Genomic DNA, 18,059 nt, shown 5'->3' on the forward strand with positions numbered 1-18,059 from the left:
TCATGTTTCTCTTCCGGTCGTTCCGGTTCCTCGATGAAAGTCGAGAAGGCTAGCCATTATTTTCGTTTATTTTCAGGCTGTGACAGGCGCGGTTGTGCGCGCGGTACATATATACTATGTACTTAAGGCGTGGTGTAAGAGGTACTGAGCATAAAAGCCTCGCCACACGTATCCTCCCGGAAAAGTCTATAGGTGTCATATATCTGTCAATAGCAGGCACGACGTGGTAGCTTTAAATACTTCGAGCGCGAGCCGACTCTCCTGTCAAACATCCGCGCTGGCTACGACCTTGTACGACCCGCCATTTCACACGCACACCGATCATATATAGCTCGCGTTTCGCCGAGTGAACAAGCAAACAGAACAAGAAGCCGGCCTAGATCCCAGCGGCTGCATATAAGCTCGAGGAAAGTGCGTCGCCGGTCGAACGCAACGCGTCTGTCTCTCGACGGTCTTTTTCCTCGCTTTGTCACGCGGATATATACATACACGAGCGGAAGCGCACGCGGCGTGCGCCGAAATAGAAACGGCGGTGCATGGTGCTTGCCGGGGGCTTCTCGTGGGCACACGTGCTCGCCACCAGGTCGGCGGGTAACCAGTAGGGGCGTGCAGTGCGGACCTCCCTCTGCGGGACGACAGACGAGCATCACCTGTGTCCCCAAACTACAACTCCACCCCCCACGCAAAGAGAGGAAGCCGTGCGGATGTTGTCGACCGAGGCATTTCATTCCCAGCACGTTAGGCTTCTGGAGCCTTAACGATTGAAGGACGTAACTGCGGAGCGAGTGCAATGAGAGGACGGTTCACTGCATCCCACACGAATGTTCCAAATTTAATCCAAGTACACATACTGCTCGCGTTCACAGCGAAGATAGAGAGAGATGGGGGGGGGGGGGGGGGGCAGAGGCGGAGGCGGAGGTGGAAGAGCGCCATTTCGAGTCCTGTCGACGGGCATCTTAGTTGGGGAGGGATCTATTATAAGTGTGCCGTTAGGGGGCTTTATGTATTGTGTTCTCTAAGGGCTGTAATGCCGTGGCCGCCAGCGATGAACGAGTGCCGAAATACGAGGCCCGTCGCCATCCAGGAGAGAGAGAGAGAGAGAGAGAGAGAGAGAGAGAGAGAGAGAGAGAGAGAGTTATGTTTGGTAGGCGTTCTCGACGAGCTGAGCGAAAACGCATCGCCTATGATGCACCACATGCAAATGAGCACAAAACTGAGCTCAAATGATAACAAAGAATCCACAATGTTAAGCACCACGCTATTTAGCATCTCAGTTAGATGCCCTGAAAACTGTTTGCTGCGATCTCTCAGAGTACGCGGACATCTGCATATCTGCCCTTTATTTGAGTCCCTGCTGCAGAGGGGTGCGGGCCACATCTGCGGTTGTGACGCTTACCTACTGCCAAAATAATTTCTGAACTTTAACCAGCGGAAAAAATAGCGTAATGTTGACGTTGACCAGAAGACGGGTACTCAAAAACAGTGAATAATAATAGTACAAAAAAAAAACAGAAAGTTCAAAAAAAAAGGAAGAATTAACCAAATACGGGGCGGAACAATTGTAACCACAGGGGCAGCAAACAGAACTATAGATCGGTGACAGCAAGAACACGGACATAGTACAGCGGCATAGCAATCTACGAAGTTATGCGCTCGCTCGCAGACTCGTGGTACTTCTTCGCGTCGACTGAGTGATACATTGTTCGAACGGCATTACCGATTGGAGCGGGGGGCAGAGTGTTCCCCGGACGGAACATCCGCTGCAGAGCCCCGCACGTGGTGGGGAACCGAGCACTGCGCACCTTGAGGGCCGGGGTCACCGCGGCAGAGGCGGAACCTCATGCATCTGAGCTGCCACCTCGGGATTGTGTACGACGCCTTGGATACATCTCGGGCACGAAGAGAAGAAACGGAGCCCCCCCTTCCCCCATTCGCCTTTTGTTCTTTTTTTTTTCCCTTCCTCTTCCCACAAACACAGCGAACAATTTCCGCGCGCCAGTTCGCGCAGCATGGGGTCCTCGGCACCGCCGAAGGGGCGCCGCTTCTCGCTCTTTTCACGCAGCCTCGTTTCCGACCGTGTCCAACAATGTGTCTCGACCCGCTCCGTTGTCGCTCTCCGGTGCGGCCCTCTTTCGCTCGCTGCTATTTTCTTGCGGCATATATATCTTCCCCCCTTTTTTTCTGCTCTGTATTATGTGCTCTTACGCCACAGGGATAGACCGGAGATGAGAGAGGTGAAGGAGGAGGAGGGCGATCGGTTTGAGACCCTCCACCGTGCTGTTCGTAAACGCCCCGCAATCTCATACCAGCTACCGTTAGAGAGCTGACGAGGTTCGGGAATTTTTGTTCCTCTGGCTCTGGCTGGCCGAGCGAGCTGTAATCACCGTGTCACGGATCCCGCGAGGGGGCCAGCGCTGACGAAGATAAACAGGCTCGGCGCGCAAGGAGCGAATCAACAACAAACGCGGGAGATCGCGGAAATATAAATCCTGTTTCGCTCGCGTTCCTCGTCGCGAAGCGATAATGCAACAAGCCCGCACAAAAAAACACAATGTAAATTGGGTTTAGCTACTTTAGCTTTCGCGTATTCAGGGACCGAATTACAATTTAACAAAGTAGCAGTTACCGCTGACATGCGGTACGCGTCTGTTGATGGCGATGCTGCCCTGCAGATAGCACCCGTCCATTACAGCGAGTGCATATAATAGCGAGGGAATTCGTTCTGCGTTGTGCGCGTTGAAACAAAATGTCGACCCTCCCCCCTGGGCTTCAGGAGTGCTGCTAACGTGTGCATGTTCCCAAGGTGTGCGCGCACACCTCGTGATTATTGATGGCAGGGCGCTGTAGTGTGTACCGCCAGCGTGCACTCGCCGCACGCATTACACGCTAACAAGATGTCGGCTACTGGAACCTGTGGGGATCCTGGCGCCCAAGCCATTGCGCGATCACTGGGTTTGTGGCGTCGCGCGGCGCCTTTCCCCTCTCTCCCCGAAAATTCCGGCTCGTCTTGGCGCCACTGCGTAGAGCCGAGCCATCTCTCAAACTCTTGCGTGAGGTGAAGCCTGCAGAGACCGTTGCGGCGATAAAACACTGTCACGCAGCGGGCGCTCCGCCCTGGTAGCGGAGCTAACCTCACCTCATTGGTCCGTTTGAACGAGGCCCGAACCCGACTCTCGCCGGGAGGCGAACGCGCGCCCTGCGCGGGGGTCCGTTCGGGGAGACGCTTCCAGGACGCCGAAGGCGTTGGCCGAAGGTATGTGACGCTTTCTTTACCAGCCGGCTGCCACTCTGTGGCGCCGGCGAAAGCCCACCAGCCCTTCCGGCTGCGGCCCGTGCCTAAGGCTGCTCCTGTTGCCCCTACGCTTGCATATAGTAAGGCCGTACCTACCACTCGACGAACACGCCGTGCGGTACGCGCTTGTGAGCGAATGGGCCCCGTCTCCCTCGCTGCTGCGAGCCGATCCGGCCAGCACGGCGATGCGCGCGCGCACAACGTGCGAGCACCCCGGAATTTGCCCTGACAGAAGAGCCCACTGGCTCTGCGCCGACGAAACGTGCGCACTTGCGCGTGGCGCCCCATCGCCCCTTTCACCTAACGGGAAGTACGTACCTGTACTGTAAATTGTGTAATTGGGACTGTAAAATATGTGACTAGAATGTTAGTATAAAATAAACGTCTTCCCTCCGTACCCTGGGCATATTCCTTTGTCGCCCCTTTCTCCACCTGCCCAACAGAGGCGGTGTTAAGTTGGCGCGACGGCGTTTCAGTATCGTGAGCGTGCTCAAATAGCTCGAACCCACGGTGGTTCCTCGCAGTGTGCATGAATGCCTGCCTTGTGCAATGCTAGGGTTATGCATATTGCGAGGTAGAGAGACCACAAGTGTTCCGCTTGGTATTTTGAGCGTTGTACCGCGTGATGTAGCATGAACCTATTTTGTTTGCTTAGTGTCTGGGTTCGGTACGGTTCGTGTGTTAGCCTCGTTGAAGGCGTTAGGGTTGTTTTCTTTTTTTTTATGTGTGTGTGTTGTCGGTGCACGATGTAGTGTTTTCTTTTTCCAGTGCTTTGACGTTATTTATTTGGTACAGGAACCCCTTAGTCTGCGCATGCGGGACGAAGTGCTTTGTACGTTTCTTTTCTTTTTTTGTCCCTTTTAGCAGTGAGCAGGGCTAGTTTTCTTCTCTTCTGTTTTTTTTACTCAGGCGCAGTCTTGACGAAAGAGCGAATGCCGAAAAGCGGCGGCTGGGTCGGTCGCGGGAGTGCCCTTCGAGGACTGTCTTTAGCTTTCGCGCGCAGCCAGGGTCGAGAGTTATAGGCTTGTTTTGGAGGTGTCGGATTTCGGCCGTCCACGGCCCTGGTGTTCACGCGAGCAGCGCGCATTGGAGGCCGTTGCGTGAACTGTGCGAAGTTGGGAGAAAGGGCCTGACTTGGGGGGGACCGTACATTCAATGTCAACGGGAAAGTGGCTCTTCTTGGAAAACCCTGGCCTGGTGGACGCTGCGAGGGGAGCGCAGAGCGCGGTGGCGACGAAACTTGGCTCCAGTGGCACGAACGCGGTGACGAGTGCGTGTTGTGGGGGCGCTCGTTAGTGCGTTTGGCGTGTGCATCTTCCGGCTTCGGCCAGCCCACGGTGCATTTGGTGGAAAGTCCGCAGGCGCCCGATTTTTGAACTCTGCGATTCTCGAACTTCATCCGGCCCTGGACAGCTGCACTGACTCGGGGAGGTCAACGACATGTACCCCCTGTGCACCGCCTGCGGCAGGCGAACGTAGCCGGGCGGCCCTGCACCGACGAGAGCGGGACTGGTGGCCAGTTGTGAGCTGCGGAAGAAGGGCCCTCTCCAGATACGGACAATGTGGCGTTGTCTTTGGGGCCCCATCATGCGTCATCGCCGCCACGGCTATCGTCAGGCTGCGGCGCCGCTCACGCGGGGTGGCCGCGACCACCAGCGCTGCTCGTCGCTCCTTGGCGGGGCACCCATCAAGTGCCACGCGAGGTCCTTACCTGAGCAGCGCCACCGTGCTCATCATATCTGCCGGCGTACTGGTCAGGCCGCGTCCGCTCCTGGCCTCAGAAGGTGGGAACGGTCACCTGCCCGTCCGGACGGGGGTTCACGCTTCCTGCTCACCCCTGTGTTTGCTAATGGGGGCTGCTGTCTCGGCGCAACGGTGAGCCCATTCCGAAGCTGGTACCTTTATCTCCCCTCCGTGATCACAACGGACGTTTCGCCGAAAAACTTTTGCGCGCCCAGCCGCCGAACATTGCGCAAGCCCCGCGAGACTGCGCCTCCCGCATTTTTGTAGATACCAGTATTTTCGTAGTAGCTTAGCGTATTTTGTAGCATCCTGTGTCTTCTGACTTGCCGTAATTCATTTCTAGAGGTAGCGCGTGTTCTTTTTTTATGTAATCATATGTAGCGTAGTGTGGTCCCGCATGCATATATTATTGCTATTATTATTATTATTATTATTATTATTATTATTATTATTATTATTATTATTATTATTATAGTGTCGCATTCATTGTAATCCTTGTATATTTTATTAGCTTTATTTTTCTGTGTGCATGCCTGGCCGATTACTGTGTCATGTATATTTCAGTGTCGGTTTCATTGTACATTGCTTTATATTCACTGTATTCTGATGTTTTTATTTTTTTGTTTCTGCATGTTTTACGAGCCATTATGTAATCGATATTTTCAGTGTGGCGCATAGTTTTTTTTTTTTGTATTTATCATTCGTGCTGGAGGGGAATAGTTTAGTTAGTGTAGTCTGTAGAGTCTTTGATGGGCTGGGGGCTGAGACTGCTCTGGGCATGCATGTATTTCTACTGTGCCGTCTTTTGCATGCCTGGGCGATGGCCGGTCAACTCTTCTCAGACCGGCGAGGGCATTTAAGGAGAGGGGAGTGTGGGGATCCTGGCGCCCGAGGCAGTGCGCGGCTCTTTTCCCCCTTTCTCCTTCGTCTCCTTCGAGTTGCTGGCTCGTCTCGGCGCCGCTGTGTAGAGCCGAGCCGTCTTCTAAAACCCCTGCAACCGTTGCGGCGATAAAACACTGTCACGCAGCGGGGGCTCCGCCCTGGTGTTGGAGCTAACCTCACCTCATTGGCCCGTTTGAACGATGCCCGAACACCACCCTCGCCAGGACGCGAACGCGCGCCCTGCGCGGGGGTCCGTTCGGGGAGACGCTCAGGAGGACAGCTGAAGGTGCGTAACTATTTCTTCACCGCCCGGTCGCAGCTCTTTTGCGCCGGCTCTAAGCCCGCTAGCCCTTCCGGCTGCCGGCCCGTGCCTTCGGTTGATCCTCAGTCCGTTCACTCACATATTAGCCGTACCTGACACTCGACGATCGCGCCGTGCGGTACGCGCCTGGGAACGAAAGGACAGTGTCTTTCTATTGCGAGCCCATCGGCCAGCACCCCAGATTTTGCCCTTATTGCTGAGCCCACCGGTTCAGCGCGCCGAGGACGCGCACACTTGCGCGTGGCGCCAGATCGCCCATCGTCCCTTTCCACCCACGGGGATGTTGAACTGTAACTGAAGGGGTTGGCGCGAATAAACGCCTTCTGATGTACTACACTGGGCTTATTCCTTTGTCGCCCTCTACTCCACCTGCCCAACACAGGCGGTGTTGAGCTGGCGCGACGGCGTCTCAGTTCCGTGAGCGTTCTCAAATAGCTCGAACCCGCGGTGGCTCCTCGCAATGTGCATGAGTGCATGCCTTATGCAATGCTAGGGTGGAGTGTGGGGATCCTGACGCCCAAGCCATTGCGCGATCACTGGGTTTGTGGCGTCGCGCGGCGCCTTTCCCCTCTCTCCCCGAAAATTCCGGCTCGTCTTGGCGCCACTGCGTAGAGCCGAGCCATCTCTCAAACTCTTGCGTGAGGTGAAGCCTGCAGAGACCGTTGCGGCGATAAAACACTGTCACGCAGCGGGCGCTCCGCCCTGGTAGCGGAGCTAACCTCACCTCATTGGTCCGTTTGAACGAGGCCCGAACCCGACTCTCGCCGGGAGGCGAACGCGCGCCCTGCGCGGGGGTCCGTTCGGGGAGACGCTTCCAGGACGCCGAAGGCGTTGGCCGAAGGTATGTGACGCTTTCTTTACCAGCCGGCTGCCACTCTGTGGCGCCGGCGAAAGCCCACCAGCCCTTCCGGCTGCGGCCCGTGCCTAAGGCTGCTCCTGTTGTCCCTACGCTTGCAATAGTAAGGCCGTACCTACCACTCGACGAACACGCCGTGCGGTACGCGCCTGTGAGCGAATGGGCCCCGTCTCCCTCGCTGCTGCGAGCCGATCTGGCCAGCACGGCGATGCGCGCGCGCACAACGTGCGTGCACCCCGGAATTTGCCCTGACAGAAGAGCCCACTGGCTCTGCGCCGACGAAACGTGCGCACTTGCGCGTGGCGCCCCATCGCCCCTTTCACCTAACGGGAAGTACGTACCTGTGCTGTAAATTGTGTAATTGATACTGTAAAATATGTGACTAGAATGTTAGTATAAAAAAAACGTCTTCCCACCGTACCCTGGGCATATTCCTTTGTCGCCCCTTTCTCCACCTGCCCAACAGAGGCGGTGTTAAGTTGGCGCGACGGCGTTGCAGTATCGTGAGCGTGCTCAACTAGCTCGAACCCGCGGTGGTTCCTCGCAGTGTGCATGAATGCCTGCCTTGTGCAAAGCTAGCGTTATGCATATTGTGAGGTAGAGAGACCACAAACTGGCGCCCAACGTGGGGCGCCAGTTTGTGGTCTCTACCTCACAATATGCACCACCCTAGCATTGCATAAGGCATGCACTCATGCACATTGCGAGGAGCCACCGCGGGTTCGAGCTATTTGAGAACGCTCACGGAACTGAGACGCCGTCGCGCCAGCTCAACACCGCCTGTGTTGGGCAGGTGGAGTAGAGGGCGACAAAGGAATAAGCCCAGTGTAGTACATCAGAAGGCGTTTATTCGCGCCAACCCCTTCAGTTACAGTTCAACATCCCCGTGGGTGGAAAGGGACGATGGGCGATCTGGCGCCACGCGCAAGTGTGCGCGTCCTCGTCGCGCTGAACCGGTGGGCTCAGCAATAAGGGCAAAATCTGGGGTGCTGGCCGATGGGCTCGCAATAGAAAGACACTGTCCTTTCGTTCCCAGGCGCGTACCGCACGGCGCGATCGTCGAGTGTCAGGTACGGCTAATATGTGAGTGAACGGACTGAGGATCAACCGAAGGCACGGGCCGGCAGCCGGAAGGGCTAGCGGGCTTAGAGCCGGCGCAAAAGAGCTGCGACCGGGCGGTGAAGAAATAGTTACGCACCTTCAGCTGTCCTCCTGAGCGTCTCCCCGAACGGACCCCCGCGCAGGGCGCGCGTTCGCGTCCTGGCGAGGGTGGTGTTCGGGCATCGTTCAAACGGGCCAATGAGGTGAGGTTAGCTCCAACACCAGGGCGGAGCCCCCGCTGCGTGACAGTGTTTTATCGCCGCAACGGTTGCAGGGGTTTTAGAAGACGGCTCGGCTCTACACAGCGGCGCCGAGACGAGCCAGCAACTCGAAGGAGACGAAGGAGAAAGGGGGAAAAGAGCCGCGCACTGCCTCGGGCGCCAGGATCCCCACAAACCACACGCAGTGGTTGTTTTGCTCAACAGGACGCTCCCTCGCGCATTGCGGTTGAGGTTATTGATGACGTACGCTTCTCTCGCGGCACCCAGTAGCTTCTCTGTGCACTTCTGGACCAAGACAGCCCCAGGAAGAACGCGAAGCAGCTTGTGAGGGTGCCGCTTTCCAGGTATCCTCGCCGAAAAGCAGGGCGCGGTTTTGAAAAATTCCCAGCGTGCGAGTGTGCAGCCGACTGACGCGCTGTCAGTGCGATGAAGAGTGATGATGGCGAGATTTTAAGGGAACGGAAGAGGCGCGGGTGTGTCGTAAGATGAAATAAAACGGTAATGTAGCAATGGTATACGTATGCAAGAACAAGAAATTGTGTCGGCGGGAATTTTAAAAAGAAGAAAGGCAGTAGCTATGTTTGGCGAGTACTAAACGAGGATCGGGGGTGCTAATTGTAGAACGGTACTAAACAGCAACTGCTGCTTGCGCATGCAGCGGGCACTCCTCCGCCTTCTAGATGTGGCTGGTTTTTTATCACATTTGTATTTTTCCGGTGCAATGGCGCAACAGAACAGCAGACGAACTTCAGACGAACTTCAGACGACAGCAGACGACAGCAGACGAACGCAGACGAACTGCTTACTGGGAATGACTTAGAAATGATTTCGCGGACTTTATTCAGACGCATTTCAAAACATGCGAACGCTGTACAGTGAGCGTTATGAGTTCAATTTTTGTAGCATTATTTTTATTTCTTCTTATTAATTATTTATTACTTCTTCTGCTCAAATAAGTCAGAAGGGGGAATAAATAACGATCTAAACCACAACATTTTATGTTATCAAGTATCGGGACATCAAACTGTCATGCGTGATTTTGGTCGTTACACTGCGAATTTCCTCTTACGCTTCTATACATAGCAATCCCTCGTTAACTCAAACTCGGATATCTCGAAATATCGGTTAAGTCGAAACATTTTTTCGCCGTGCATTTACCTCCCATAGGCGCCATGTATCCCCCCCCCCCTCCCCTTATCTCTAAACGTTGTTTCAGAGGATCAAGGATATCTCGAAATGTTGACCGAGAGGACACAAGCCAAATCCGCTACAGGCAGCTGATAAGGACTCCGTGCGAAGGCTTAGCTCCCACTACGCGCCGAACGCGGTCCTGAACGGCAAATTTACGCTATACGAGGCCGATGTTCCCGTTACCGGGATGCTGTCCGACGCCTACATCGTTGAGAGATCTGTGGACAATGCAGTTGATCACGAGGACGAAGAGGGGCCTCGAGAAGTGGCTACAACGACACAAACAAGATACATTCTGCGCTTGCTTCGCAACGAGGTAGAATGTAGCAGTGGCAACCGACAAATGATGCGATACATTGAGCAGCTGGAGAACGCTTTTCTGGGGCCAGATGCGAACGTGAAACAGGCGAGCATCGCGCAGTTCTGCCTTCCGCAATAATAAACACTTGCTTTCCCTGCAAACTTTTTTTTTTGCATTTATTACGAAAGCTCCCCTGAACAGTGGAGCTTCTGTTATGAGCACTAGCTCTTATTTCAGTGACCTGGCAACAAATTTTCGGCATTTCGCTTAACTCTAAACTGCATTTTTTCTCGAAATTTTCTGCGGATTTTACGACTTTGAGTTAACGAGGGATTGCTGTATTTAGCCTCTCTCTCTCTCTCTCTCTCTCTCTCTCTCTCTCTCTCTCTCTCTCTCTCTCTCTCTCTCTCTCTCTCTCTCTCTCTCTCTCTCTCTCTCTCTCTCTTTATGTGTAGATCGAGGATCCACCCATTCTTGTGGTGAGCACGAGGCCTCGCGTTCGACTTCCGATGCCAATGCCCATTTTTCGCATAGTAACGGCGGAAACGTACGCGTGCACCACTTTCGTCGCCTGCTCAAGACCCACGGGTCGTCTAAAATCACCCTTACGGTGTGCCTCACAACCCAGGCACTGTTTCCGCAGAGCAGCTTTCCGACCAAGTACTCGGCGAAACATCACGACTCAAATCTACCAAACGCCGTAGGGAACCGCCAGGACCGCTCAGTTCCTGCGAACGCTGAGCCTCTTGCCAAGCCGTCGCAACCTATCACCGCCGTCTTTCCTCAGTGTTCCTTCGCCTCGAATTGTTGCACTCGTACACAACCGAAGGTCTAGCTGGCATAAAAAGAGCAAGGCGGTTGGGCTGTGGCGGTCCCCTGCCAGAATCGCAGGTGCAGACACGGCGCCCGAAATAAACCGCTGGCGGCGCTCGGCATGACAGTGTCAACTTAAGCAGTCGTCAGGCACCTGCGCGTGTACAGCGACCCCCGCTCTGCCGCGTCGACTCCTGAGCTCACGTCGTGCTACTGGGCGTGTTTGCAGAAGCGTCCCCGCCTGCCTTTCTCGTCCACGACGCCGCGCCGTGCTATGGGGACACAAATCAGGCCGCGGCGCCCTTGTCTGAGGGCCCGACGCGGTGTCGTGTCGCTTTCGAGAAGCAGGGACTTGGCTGCGGCGGCGAGTCTCTCTCCGTCGCCCGTGCCGCGCGCCAGATGGGCGTAAAACACTGACATCCCGAGCCCGAAAGGATTTATATATGCGCGCCGCCCTGTACTCACGACGGTCGTCCTGTTACGCAGAACACTGGCCGGCAGACGGTGTGCGCGTGGAACAAGGAGCCATGTGTAAAACTTGGCGGCATGGGAGTTGTAAAAGGCGTGTTAGTCTTGAGGGCGGGGCACGTTTTCACGAGCTGAACAGCCACTCGAACTCGGAAACTTAAGTTCGCGGGATGCCGCTTGGAGAGTTTCGCTCAAGTCTGAGAACGTTGAGTGCTATTCCGCTCGTTAGGGAGCCGCATCTTCAAACTCTTTTACGAGCAAAGCTCTTTAGCAAATCGTAATGTTTCGTGTATGCTGTTAAAAAATACCAAGAAGTTGGCTAGCGCGCGCACGTGAGCTCGGGCCTCGCGGCGACCGCCCCGCGTCCCCGGCGCGCATTTGTCAAGCCAAGCATACGCACTTAAGAAGAATCTCCAGCGTTCGCCGTAATTGTTGCAACACTTGCTGGGAACGAGAAAGATAGGTCAACCTTACGTCCCTCCTAGGTGGTGTCCAATGATTATCACTTCAAAAAACTGTGAGAGAATCTAACACTAATAACAACAATGGTGGAGCAAGGGTCGTTGCGGCAGCGAAGAAAAAGCAAATCGGCTGCAATCGTGGACTTAAACCTTCGTGATAGTTGAGAAGGTTGCGTAAAGCTTCGCTCCCTTCAAGTCTCACGCGTTATCGTGAGCTTCCTTCATTTTTTTCTCACCTTTTTGCGGGATACATCATTTTGTTTTCTTCTGGGGAAAACAGACACGAGTATCTCAGTTGTGGGAGCTTTTTAGAGCGAAGCTGTCTAGCGTTAAGTTGTGATCAAAACTGCGTGCGTCATCGCCCGCGCTCGTTCCAGAGCTAGTGCGAAATGTTCCAATGCTCGCAATATAACATAGACGTCACGGGAAAAAAAATATACTGAAATGGGCAGTTCAGACGACTCTATCATTGCGGCGATTTTTATTTACTTGTTGTAATTATTTAATTCACAGCGAAGTCGCAAACGTTACAGAGTTCTCGTCTGCTGTCAATACATGGCCGTTGGTACGGAGAGGCTATAGGTGATATTATATAGGTGAACAAATGATATAGGAATTACTTTAGAACTAATTTTAAGGGAGTTATGTGTATGTGTCCTTATTCGGTCAATATAGTAGGTCACCATAGAAAACTCAACACGGTTACCAACAAATACAGCTTCGCTAATCTTCCATCTTCGCAGTAATGAAGGGGCTCTGAATTTTTTTCTTTTTTTTTTGTTTTGCTGCTACTACTACTGACATATGTTCAGTTTTTCTTGACACAAATAATTGACGTTTGGTGATTGCTTTATATGTTGACACCGTCAATATTTCCCCCATAAAATTCGTTTGTGTGTGTGCCTGTGGCGCGCGCTCACACACGCACACACGCGCACGCACGTCGGCACGTCGTCTCGTCGTCTCGTCAACTCGTCTCTCAGAGGAAGAATTCTGCGTTGCGTCCTCCTCAAAAATGCCCCTATCGCGTCCATTTCAACCTAGTTCCGTTTGCGGGGCATCTCATGTATGCAAATCGTCTCACCTGGGTTCTTCGTCATATTTGGGTCTCCAGCCAATCAGGGCTAGCTTGAACTGGACATAAAACTCAGAATTCCGCCCAGCACTGTTTCGCACAAGAAACAACAACCACAACAACGCTGAAACCAATAAGAGCCTCAGAAAAAAAAAAAAAAAAACTTCTTATAGATTCATACAGACTATAACAGTTGTACAGAAGACCTCCGTAATCGCGCGTACTACGCAGCTCAAGTTGCCAAGTTGTTTGTCAGAGCCTTACATATAGTGAAATAGTATGCAGCAACGAATCATGCAGAGCAAGACACCAGGGATAAAGCAGCATGCTTAGTGCTGAAGATACTGACCAAACAGCTGTCTTCACCGGAAAGTTACGAGTTGCGACGTTCCGCAGGGAATTTATACATGCTGATGACGCGCTTATGCTCTGTCTTTGTGCATTCTTACGAACATCAACAACAGGAAGGCGCTCCTTGAGCCAAAGTGGATCGCCAGCTGCGCCAAATAACAGCTCAGTACTGCGGCCCCCGTACATCCGGCCGCGGCTCAGCCTCCGGGTTTAATCTCGACGCCCCCCTCCCCGTCTGCAGTAAGGCGGGTGGGGGGGACAGAACCATGCGCAAGTCCTAAACCCCAGAGGGAACCCCGCGTTCGCACCGGAAGTGGGTGCTCTTGAGTTGGAACGTTCCTGGAATGTACCCAATGAAAATCGGGGCAAAACCAACGGCGTAGGAGCAAAAGACGAGGAAGGGGAATTGCCCTGCTTGAGATCTAAAGCTAAATCAACTATGTGGTTTCCGCTGTGCTTGCTAAGCGCGGAGGATCTGAAAGGGCGCAGATTGTTCCGATTGCGAGGGACGTGCAAAATGCCGCATTCGGGGCTGGCTTGCCTCAGCGGGCAGCGCGCCTGATCGGCCCGAAGTGCCTGACCAAGCGACTTTGGGTGCACGCCTGCTCCATTTTTGTCGCTGAAAAGCGGACAATCAGAATCAGCCAGCAGCGCAACTCCGAGCCAGAAAGGGCGGGGTGTAAGCAGCTGGGAACGCGTGTTCAAGTTCTTTTAATATTTGTGATAGTATTTTTACGTCACGATATTACTGTGTCCGTATATTAAACCTTGTAAGGCTTGATTGATTGATTGTAGGGTTTAACGCGCCGGCGCAACGCAGGCAACGAGGCGCGCTGTAGTGGAGGGCTCCGGATTAATTTTGACCACCTGGGGATCTTTGACGTGCACCGAAATCTCGTACACACGGGCGTTTTTGCTTTTCGCCTCCACAAGAAAAGCGGCCGCCGCGGCCGGGAATCAAACCCGCGACCTCGTGGTCAGCAGCGCAGCGCCGTAGCCACTGAGCCACCGCGGCGGGTAACCTTGTAAGGCAATAATTATAGGACTTCCTTGAAACAAGGCACACAGCCATGTGCACATTTAACTCGAACGGCTGAAAAGTGCTTAAAAATAAGATGGCTGCGTAGTGGAAACAACCCTAAAAGTGCTTTCAAGTGCACACCAGCTCCACCGCCGTTCTAGTGCGAAATCGGTTGTAAGGCGTTACCACGGAAACGATTGGGCGGGCCGATGACAAAAAAGTGAAGGAACCTCGCAGTAACGCATAAGACTTGAAGGCGGCGAAGCTGTACGCCACCTTCTCTACCATCACGAACGTTTAAGTCCACGATTGCAGCCGATTTGCTTCTTCTTCGCTGCCGCAACGACCTTTACTCCGTCACTGTTGCTGAAAGTGTGAGCTTCTTTCATATTTTTTTTAAAGAAGTAATCATTGGACATCACCTTGGAGGGGCGTACGCTATGACTCGTCTTTCTCGTTCCGAGCAAGCGTTGCCACGATTACGGCGAACGCTGGACTTGTTTTTTTTTTTTTTTTTTTTTTTTTTTTTTTTTTTTTTTTGGCCAGTATTGGTCAATCTTCCCAAGTGGGTATGCTTGGCTTGCAAACGTGCTCCGGGGACGCTGGGTGGTCGCCGCGAGGCTCGCGGTTACGTGCGCGCGCTCGGCATTTTTTTGGTATTTTTAACTGCGGACACGAAAAATTACGATTTGCTAAACCGCTTCGCCGTTAATTAAAAAACTCGAAATTTGCCTTTAAAGGGTGCTTCACAGCAAGCAAAGTTATGCTGCGGTGAAGATTGAAGGCAGCAAAATGGCGTTACCAGCGAAAAGCTGTGCCGGCCCCATAACGTAGAACTCGCGAGCTGAAGCCGTACCCAATGAAAGAACAATAACCTGAACAACGATTCATAAATGCCACGATAAAAAAAAAAAAAACTATCCTTGATGCGCCTGTACAGGCTCAAGGAGCGTAAGCGGGGCCCGCAGATTAACGTACGTTTTACACTAGTTTCTAGGACAATGCTATTACTCCCGCATTCACGCATTCACCTATTACGACAAACGGCTCGCAGTTTTCCACGAACATTCAGGGATTTTACAGATGTGAACATCTCTGAGTTGACCCCACATCTTCACGAGGGCAGACGGCAAGACCGCGCGTACTACCACGACCCCTTCCCTCCGGACACCGTCACATGCTATGTTGACGCGGCATATTACCCAGCGTGTAGCTACACTGCTTGCGTAATTATGTCCCGCCCCACTGACACCCCAATAACCTCCACAGCAGGCCCTTACTCCCATTCTACTTCTCCCTTAGCTCTCGAACTCACGGCGATCGTTCACGCAACTGGAGAACTAACTTCCCTACCCCCCTTCCCCCCGCTATCGCATATGATCCGACTACATGGCGACGATTCAAGCTCTTCGCGACAACCGAATTGCCGAAGATCTGCATGACGACCTCTCTGACACTCTCTCGCTCCTCTCCCCTGCCTCGGTCGCTGTGGTGTGGGTGCCGGGCCACTCAGGGATTATTGGCAATCAGCTGGCTCCTCAGCTGGCCCGCGAGATTACTAAGCGGGCGCCGGTGATCCCTAGGCCTTTCCCTCCCATGGCGGACGAGGCATATTTCTACAAAAAAAAAAAAAAAAAACCCTCAGAGAGCACTACCAACACCTCCGGCACTCGCTACAGACTCTTCCGCCACCCCAGATTACCCTATCCATTGCACAAGTGCACACCCTTCGGGCAATCCAGCTGAACACCCTCACCACTCCGGCACGTCTTTACCACTACGGCTATCGCTCCGACCCATACTGTTCCAACTGCTCCGCTACGTACGCAAATGTTGAGCACATCCTTTTCTCCTGCCCCGCTGCCCAACAGTCTCCTCATTACCCTAACCCTCCTCCTCCCAACTGGCGAGTGTGGTTGGCGTCGGTGGCCCTCGTTGACCAGCGGGTCATGATTCTTCTTGCGGAAGAGTACGACGCATAGGTCTTAATCGGACCAGAAATAAAGTTCTTTCTTTCTCTCTCTCTCTCTGAGTAAACCCGCCGCGACGGTTCAGTGGCTGAGGCGTTGCGCTATCGAGTGCTAAGTAATGGGGTTGAGCACGGGGCAGCGGCTGTTTTAGGGGCGAAACCCCTTAGGGGCTCGGGCTGTCGGCGTCTCCTGTCGTCGTCGTCGTCGTCGTCGTCGTTTCATGTAGTCACGGTACTAAAACACCGGGACACTATTTTCCAAAGCCTCACGCTGGAACGTTTCCTCTCCGTGTGCAAAAACGCTTACTAAATGAACACACCGGGGCATTCGTTTTCCAACGCCTCGCGCTAGAACGCTTTGTGCTTCGAAAAGAAGAGACTTTTACAGCAAATCTGTATCCCACCCCCAATGGTTTCATCTCCTTGGAAAAAGCGCCAAGGCGCCAAGAATACACATATACACATACACATATACACATATACACACATACACATATACACTGCAAAAAAAAAAAACACACACACACACACACATCCGTGTGCGGGACTTCGGCACACATGAAAGTCCCCAGGTAGCTCTGTACTGCGGGCGGCTTTCACTCAGCCCAAAAATGACTCCCGCGCTTCAAACGCCTATTCTAATTCTTGACGCTCTTTGATTGCCACAGGTGCAACTCCCTTTTTTCACGCAAATTTACGTTCCAGATAAAACGTTTTCTTTCTACCATTCAACCTTTCCGCTCCGCTTTTCAAATAGATAAAATTTATTGTGGGCCTTTATACACAAAACATTAACTAAAAACCAGCAAGATTTCTACCAAGAAATTACAATGCCAAAAAAGCCACACACACACGCTTTACACCTTTTTACTTCATCCTTATTTTATCTTTCGTAAAGGTAGGACAGGCATCACACGGCGGGAAGCTATCGACACGGTTTCGATCGATTCCAGACACCTTCTCAACCATTCCCAGTGCTGTAGAGGTGAGAAAGCTGTAAAAAACGGCGCACCCCCTTCGTACCGTGTGAACTCATTTGCCGCGCGCAATCCCGTCTCACGCCTCGATCTTCCCTCAACTATACGACCTGATCCGACTCGCTGGCACACACGCACGCAGTTGCTCGGATCACTGGCGCCAATCTCCGAGCGGTGCGGTGCGTCTTCCGCCCCGCGAGGGTAAATTTACACCCGCCGCTTTGGACGGGTGTAGACCGTTTAGGACGACATTTCCTCCACCCCGGGGATATTTGCCCAACGCCGAGCGAATATCTTCATCGACCCACAGCGACAGCGGCGCTGTCGCGTACACGCTCGATCGGCCCGAGCTTTTTATATCGACGAACGCCGAACAGGACACGCCGCGGCTCGTCGTCGTTTAATCGCCCCTTGACCGTATTTACAGTCCGCGCGCGTGCTGTCAGCCGATTACTGGGCCACGCGAGTGCAAGTTTAAGCAATTCCGAGTCGGCGATGAATGTTCCGGGGCGAGCTCTGGTCGCCCTCGCGGTGCACTAGAGGAGCACTGAGGGCTGCAAACAAGTTTGCGTAGGAAGATTAGCGTGCCTGATTTACAAATGTGCCACGCTCAATAGCAACACACGTGTGACGATACAGAAAAAACAGATGGACATCGCCTCACTAAAAAAGTTTCCGCGGCATTATCTGTGACGTCATAAATTGCAAAACAAGACTGGCGGAGCTTGTTTGAAAGCCTGGAAAGACAGGTCGAATTCGAAATGGAGCAACTTTGTCCATGGGCGGAAAAAAACGGTCGAGTAGACACCTAAGCGGTAGAACAATGTTTTCAACGAGTGTTTCTGGACACATCGACGCATACGCTATGCATTGCCGTTTATACGTATTAATGTATACGCTTTCGATGTGAGAACGTCCGACACCTACCATTATGCAGCTGTTATTTCTATAGCATGCGCACAAACGGCTCGACCATAACGTTACACTTATGGTTCGCCACACACGGAAAATGATA

At 53.1% G+C, this 18,059-nt stretch overlaps 1 protein-coding gene across 3 annotated transcripts in view; it reads left to right on the plus strand.

The window, feature by feature from the left end:
- The window catches only part of LOC144178644 (semaphorin-5A-like), a 179,877-nt gene that overhangs the window by 92,564 nt on the left and 69,254 nt on the right, over positions 1-18,059 (plus strand). The gene's annotated exons all lie outside the window — the stretch shown is intronic.

This window comes from Haemaphysalis longicornis, unplaced genomic scaffold, assembly GCF_048455015.1.
Source record: "Haemaphysalis longicornis isolate Haplotype H1 unplaced genomic scaffold, Haemaphysalis longicornis Haplotype H1 scaffold_4, whole genome shotgun sequence".
Lineage (NCBI taxonomy): Eukaryota > Metazoa > Arthropoda > Arachnida > Ixodida > Ixodidae > Haemaphysalis > Haemaphysalis longicornis.